Consider the following 7,991-nt stretch of genomic DNA (forward strand, 5'->3'; position numbering starts at 1 on the left):
CCTTCTCCCTCGCAGGCCTATCCACCTCCTCCCTCTCCCGACGTGCTCTTGCTTTGCTCATCTTGTACATGGTCTGGCATGGCCCTGACGCACTGCCATGACCTCACAACTCTGTTCCCTACAGCAACCTGGAACATCTCTTTGAAAGTCTGAATGCACATTCTCAATGGAGGAAACGGGGCCAATTTTTCATCAAAAGGGGCCATCCCCCAGAGGCAGAGTCCCGTCGAGATGGCAGGAGTGCCTGTGGCCTGGTTACTTGGTGTCGGGTGTCCACTCCTGGTCTGAACAGCTCAGGGAAGGAGACGAGGGTGGCCACCACCTTGTATGTACTGTCACCCTTTCCAAAAGTTAAGGGACGGGAAGAAGGCTTTGATGCACGTGAGCCATCAAGGTGGGAATAAGAAGTGCAGTTCTGCACCGTGAGTGGCCAAAAGGTGGCACAGACAGAGCACCACGGGACACGATGGAAAGAAACACTGTTTCAGCCTGCAGGAATTGGAGGAGACTTCCCAGGAAATGGAATAGGTGGGTAACATCTTGGAAGAAGAATAAATAGTGACTTATCTTGGTGAGGGGGTTGGTGATGAAGAACATTCGAGAAGAAACAGCATGCTTGAAGTCATGGGGTGAATCAGGGCCTGGCAGAGTCATGGATTAGCAATAGTTGTTATGGCTAGAGGACAGCATTTAAAAGGACACACAAGAACACACAAAAAGCAGTCCAGGAAAAGGGTTTGGCTGCAAGGCTCGGTCATTTTTTTTGCCAGCCACAAAATTGACAGTGAAAAATGCCTGTTAGCCAATGAAACGGTAGATGCAGAATCATAAAATCCATTTGTCTCCATCTCTCCCCTTTCGTGAGTCATTTCTGGGTTATCCAGATGTTAGACTTTGTCAAGAGAGAAGCTGGGTTGAACCACAGAGACCTGGTTCAACCAGGTCTCAGGACTTGGTACTAGTTAAGATGCCACCACTGAGTAGCTCTATGCACTTGGGCCAGTCCACCTTCCCCCATTTCCTGAGCTACAAAAAAGTTTCAATATCTGCCCTCTGAAGCTCAATACTTTCAGCTTTAACACTGGGATTCTAGAATATACATACATATATATCTATGATGTATCTCTGTGTGTGTGTGTAATTAAACTGTCCACCGACCTCATCTGATGGACCATAGCAGATGTCCTTTTGCAATCCCTTGGCTTCATTGGCCTGTGTGCTAGTGTGGAAAAGACACAGCCAGCCGTGATGCACATGGCATCCTCAGCACTTTTTCCTGGCGGAGCTATAGCATTCCCATCCCCTTGATTCATTTATTACTTAGAGCAATCTTAGCTGCTGTAATAAAGAAACCCCAGGATGTCGGGGCTTAACAAAACGTTTTAGCATTTCTCACTCACATAATAATCCAGCGAGAATGGTCTCAGTCAGTAGGTGGCTTTCTGCCAGGCAAGGATTCGGGAACTCAGTTTTCTCCCATTTTTCGACGCTGCCAATCTCAGAGGCTTCGGAGTCCTCTTCCTCGGGTCGTAGGTGGGAAAGAAATTAGAGAAGGCACGTTTCTGACGCCTTGGCTCTGAAGTGCTACTCGTCAGTTTTGCTCATATTCCTTTAGTAAAGGTTACTCACTTCAACACAGTCAAATGCAAAGGAGATAGGAAGTACAATTCTGGCTGGGCTACCACTTCCCAATGAGCATTCTATCCTACAAGACATGGTTTTTTTATGAATGGTTACCTCTGCCACAACCCCTTGGTGATTAAAGATAGGTATTTTTAGTAGCAATGGCCAAGAGCAATCTGACCTATGTCCATGTTGGAGCTTTGTGGTTTACAAACCTTTCATGTTTTGAGTTGGTTAAGAACCACAGAAGTAGATATCATTTTCATTTTATCAGTGAGGTTCCTAGAGGTTAAACAATTGCCCAGGAGCACACAGATATAAGAGGCAGGTCACAAACACAAGTCTTCTAATTCTAAATCAGAATGTCATAGCCTTCCATGATACACACCAGAACAAAGAACGAGCCCCTCAGAAGGCCATTCTTCCAGTGAGGGACCCTGGGAGGCAGCCAGGGTCCAGGAGGAAGAGCTGAGAAGCCAGCCCTCTTGACCTCATTCAGTCCCCTTCTCCTCCTTTTGTCCCCATCCTTAACTGAGCAGGGACCTCCTCTAGGGGCAGCTGAGTGGACCCAGTAAGAGTCAAACTGTTGAAAATTTCCAAAAAGGGAAATTTCACTGTGATAAGGTGATTTGGGTTGATGAGTCTAATTATTCACAATTCATGATGGTATATTCCCTGGTCCCAAGGAGGTGGTGGTTCAAAAGACATCTTAGGAAAGGGTTCCTAGAAAACTGCTCTTAGAAGGCATGCCATATGATATTCACAACATGTTCAGAAAAGAACAGGGGAATCAAACTGTCTTTATAAGAAATAGGATTAACCTTTACTCATAAATGTGGAGGGAATTCATCGTTCTTTCTTAAGAATCTGGAATGGAGGTGACCCAAGGTAAACTACTTTGATGCCTCACAATCCTCGGATTCTGATTTCTAATCTAATTTCTAACCTTTCTGCTGTATCTCAGGTTGGTCCCAACTTCTCCATCAGGTGAAACACAGTAGGAGCTGGTTGTCACTCTGTGGCCCCCCACCAATGACCTTTATCACAAGGTCAGATCATGAGTGACATTGCTTCCGCATTGTGAGGTAATTCACTCTTCTGCTCTGATCACGGCCTCTGGCAGACTCCTTGGTCAATCCGTTTCTCTTTCCACGACTGTGCAGGGCAGGAGTTAAACCTGGTGGGCAGCAGAGTGATGAATTTGATCCATGTTTTGTTTTTTTTTTCTTTGATGGTTACCAGGAAATGATGGATTGGGCTAACAAGATTGATGTTTTTGTTTTTAATTTATTTTTAATTGAAGGATAATTATAATATTGTGTTGGCTTCTGCCATACATCATAATCAATGTATTTTTTAAGCAGAATAGTTTTCAGTGTCTTTAAACAAGCATTTTGTGTAAAAATACGGATTTTAACTTCTCTGGCCACACTGGGTGAGCATCCCTTCATGGCAATACTCCAGTGGAGCTGATCAGTGGCCACCCCGTGTTGACAGGGTTTCAGTTCTCAGTCCCCCAGAGTCCCTATCCAGCCTTCCACTCTCATTCACAGGACCTCCTGGTCCCCGGAGCCACTTGTGCGTGTGACACCCACTGTGGGGTCAAGGTTTGGGTTTTGCCGTTTGACCTTCTACATATCGGTGCTGCCCTCCAGTATTCTATGGGGTTTGGATCCCAGTTGTATCATTTTTACCTTTTGTGGGGATATTTAAACAAGTGACTTTAACCTCCCTGAACTTCATTTTCTCCGACCCAGACATACAGTTGTTGCAAGATTAAATGAACCGTTTTTCAAGGCAATTACCATAGTGCCCTGTACCTAGCACATACCCTAGAAATATTCCTTTCACCTCACAATAATGCTTTGTGGTAAAATCCTTACAACTGGTGCCATTGGGGTCTGACATGTTCCAGGAGCCTGGCAGTGTTCCAGGGGGTAGATGGATGACCTCGGGCCACCTCATACAACATGCCATCCCTCTTTATGTTGGTCCAGGCAGGTTCCCTGGAGGTGGAGAAAAGCCCTTCATAGTCTTGCTTCTGTAGCAGGAGCAGGTCTCTGGCTTCTTGGCCTGCATGGGGCACAGAGGTTAAGATTTAAAGGGACAGCCAAGGGGCACCAGAATCCCCAGGTCAGGCAAGCCCCTTGGACTTTGGAGAAGTGGGGCAGATATGTTTGGCATCAAAGAAACAGTGACACAGAAAGGGCCAGCAGCCCATATGGAGTCTTCCTTGCTAGTACTAAAGTGGGTCATGGTGTAGAGAAATACCTGCGGACTCACCAAAGGAGGTGAAGCTTCGGGAGAAGCCGTGCAGTCTGGCCAAGGCCATCCGGCAAGTAAACAAGCTGGACTTAACTATGTCGGCCCACCAGATTTCAAAGTCACTGCTTATTATCTTCATTCACACCTGTTAGGTGTGTAAGACATGCTTTGTTTACTTTCATAGAGCTGATTAAAAGAAATGAGCGTAAATGGGATGACGTTTTGGTTTTTCCTGGACTTTCCTGGTTTTAGCACTGAAGTTCCCATGTTTTAGGAAACACTTCAGTCCTGGGAAATGGGGATGGTGGGTCATCCTAAAATATTCTGTCTTACAGAGTAAGACTTATGCATTATTGCTACTACTAGTAAATGGTAGTCTCGGCACATGCATCTTCAACCATTTCATGCTGTCATCTTTCCCCAACCGTTCCAAATCCCATTACTCTCAGCCAGTATTTCAGTTGGATGAGGTCCTTTACCTGGTGTGATAACTCAAACCTTCATCCCAGAAAATTTGAAATCTTGGTGTTTTGCTCTAGTTTTTCATTGATTGGTATTCTCAGGAAAGGGAGTATGAAAAGGCACCCACAATGAATCCCAAGGTTCCAAAATAGTCCTTGTTACTCTCTTTAGGTACCCCTAAATAACTGGGATAATCACCCTACCCAGTTCAGTGATCTTATTTGCCTTCTTGATATAAATAATCTGAAACTGTGTTCCCTGGTAGAGGCATTTCTCCCTTAGGCTTTAGGACCGCCAGACCTACTGAGGCCAAGGTTATAGGGGCAGAAAGTAAAATTCTTCAAGGACATTATTAGGCATAATGATGAGAGGGAGCACCCCACCTCCACTCTTTAGTCCTCAGACCTATGCATCCTATCTGGAAGAAGTCAACACTATACTGGTTCCTAATTTAAAGCATGTTTTTGCTGTTGTTACTTAGTCAATAAGTTGTGTCCGACTCTCTGTGACCCTATGGAGGACTGTAGCCCACCAGGCTCCTCTGTCCATGGGATTTTCCAGGCAAGAATGGAGTGGGTTGCCATTTCCATCTCCAGGGGATCTTCCCAACCCAGGGATCAAACCCATTTCTCCTGCCTCTCCTGTACTGGCTGGCAAATTCTTTACCATTGAGCCACCAGAGAATCAATTTAAAGCATACACTGCATTCAGTAGGATAGCATCACAACCTCACAAGGTATTACCTCCCAGTTGGTGCTGTAAGTGAGTCTGCAACAGGTCATTTCACTATTATCCTCAAGTCAACCATATTTGAGTGATAGGAAATGTGCTAAGTTAGTGCCTCTGATTAAAGACTGTGTTATAAAAGATATGTGGCAATGGATAAGGCAATCTGAGTCCATAAATGATGTTAGCAGACACTATGGGCAAATCCACACCCAGAAATTGTGTTCAGCACCTTGCCAAGACTAACTGCTACCTCTTCCATGATGAGAATGATTCAGTGTAATCACCCAGATAACTAGCTGATCTTCCTGGAACATATCAAGGGCATATCATATCAAGGGCTTATCAATTACCTCTGCAATTAGCAGGTTGTCCACTTATCAGTGGCAAGAGCCAAATGAGCCTCAGTGAGCGGATCCAATTACTAAGCTCAAGCATACCTTCCATCCCTGTTGCCAGGGCAATTTCATGGATGAATCCATTGAACAAGCCACCAGAACAGCTGGAGAAAGGGGCCAGCTAAGATCTATAGCATGAGTCATCCTGTCCATCTGATGACTGAGAACTTCTACTACCATGAAGGCACTAATATCTTCACACTTTGGGCAGCATTCCAGAGGTCCACATATACACATCTTCAAACTTCCATGTCACCAATTGCCTTCCTTTCAAAGCTTCAGGGAGCAAGTCACCTTTTTTCACTGTGTATGAATCAGTGTGGGCTTCCCTGGTGGCTCAGATGGTAAAGAGTCCATCTGCAATGCAGGAGACCTGAGTTCAGTCCCTGAGTTGGGACAATCCCCTGGAGGAGGGCATGGCAACCCACTCTAGGATTCTTGCCTGGAGAATCCCCATGAGAGGAGACTGATGGGCTATAGTTCACCGGGTCACAAAGAGTCAGACACGACAGCAACTAAGCACAGCACAGCGCGTGAATCAGTGTAGATTCATAATTCAGGCTAAAATGGGCAATCAGATGATCTGCCTGAAGTTTGGCCCCGAGAGAATTTCCACCACTGTGGTCTCTGAGAGCCATCTCAGTGGGGCTAGAGCAGGGTGCTTTCCACTGTTGGCTGGTTCTGGTACACTGTGGATCCACCCGAGAATTAGGTTCATGCTTTCCCCTTATTTATTAACTGGCCACAGGAAATTATCTGTGAAGCCACAGTTTAGCTGAAAAAGAGGCAGCAAAGCTGTAGGTACCGTTGCTGTAGGCATCTAAGTGAGTGAAGTTGCTCAGCTGTGTCCGACTCTTTGCGACCCCGTGGACTGTAGCCCGCCAGGCTCCTCTGTCCATGGGAATTCTCCAGGCAAGAATACTGGAGTGGGTTGCCATTTCCTTCTCCTGGGGATCTTCCCAACCCAGGGGTTGAACCTGGGTCTCCTGCATTGCAGGCAGATTCTTTACCCTCTGAGCCACCAGGGAAGTGCATAAGCATCTAAGCCACCTGTTTTTACAGCTTACTGGTGCCTGCTTGACTTGACTGGCTTGGGTTCCATAATTATCTCTTCAATTTTCATAATTAAACAGCTGCTTTGTAAGTCTGATTTTTATAGTTTTTTGGATAAGTGCTCAGTTCTACACAGTTAAAGTCTCATGTTACTTGGTTTCACTCCTTCCCTACCTGTGTCCTTAAGATACATAATATGCATGCTCAGTCATTTCCAGCTCTTTGCAATACTATGGACTGTAGCCTGCCCGACTCCTCTGTCCATGGGATTTTCTAGGCAAGAATACTGGAGTGGGTTGGTGTTGTGTATTTAACTGATGCTGTAACTTGGACTTGGTCCATATTCCTATCCTCCCAGTGCCTACAGGTGAGGAAGTATTCCTTTAAAGTTTTCTGGGAGGATTTCCAGTTGCTTATGGGAGAAGGCAATGGCACCCCACTCCAGTACTCTTGCCTGGAGGGTCCTATGGATGGAGGAGCCTGGTGGGCTGCAGTCCATGGGGTCGCTAAGAGTCAGACACAACTGAGCGACTTCACTTTCCCTTTTCACTTTCATGCATTGGAGAAGGAAATGGCAACCCACTCCAGTGTTCTTGCCTGGAGAATCCCAGGGACGGCGGAGCCTCATGGGCTGCCGTCTATGGGGTCGCACAGAGTCGGACACGACTGAAGCAACTTAGCAGTAGTAGCAGCAGTATGGGAATATTCATAATTTTCATTTGTCTTTTTCCTTATGTATGATCTTTAAGGCCATAAAAAGAACTGGGTGGCCCCACCATTTTTATTACTGTTCTAAGTGCTACAACATGTTGATCTCCAAACACCTTGCTTTACCTTCTGATAAATTGGGTAATTACAATCCTACCATCTACCATGAACTGCCTTGTCCCATTTATCCTTATCCAGGAAGTTATCTTTGGACTCCTCAAATACATGACCAACCCAGGCCCAAAATTCCATTTTATGAGTCTGTTTCCTGGAACCACTTCCAGCATCTGTCCTGTGTCAGTCAGAATCCCAGTAGAAAAAATTGGCATTTTCAAATTGGGATAATCCAAAAGTGTGGACAGTATTGAAAATCCAGGGCTGGCAGCAGTGGGACTGTTGCCACTTCTTGGCTCAAATAGCAGGGGAGAGGTTTTTGGAACTGAGAAGGAGAGAATCATGTCCATAAGTGTTTTGTTTCTGTTGTTGTTCAGTCACTGTGTCCGAATCTTTGCAACCCCATGAACTGCAGCACAGTGAGTTGCCCCATTCTCCTCCTGCCCTGTCTTTCCCAGCATCAGGGTCTTTTCTAATCAGGAAAACTAACCTTATCCAGTCCTGTGGCCACTGCTGAGTTTTCCAAATTTGCTGACATATTGAGTGCAGCACTTTAACAGCATCATCTTTTAGGATTTGAAATAGGTCAGCTGGAATTCCATCACCTCCACTTGCTTTGTTCATAGTAATGCTTCCAAGGCC

The sequence above is a fragment of the Bison bison genome, unplaced genomic scaffold (assembly GCF_000754665.1).
Source record: "Bison bison bison isolate TAMUID 2011002044 unplaced genomic scaffold, Bison_UMD1.0 scf7180017864239, whole genome shotgun sequence".
Lineage (NCBI taxonomy): Eukaryota > Metazoa > Chordata > Mammalia > Artiodactyla > Bovidae > Bison > Bison bison.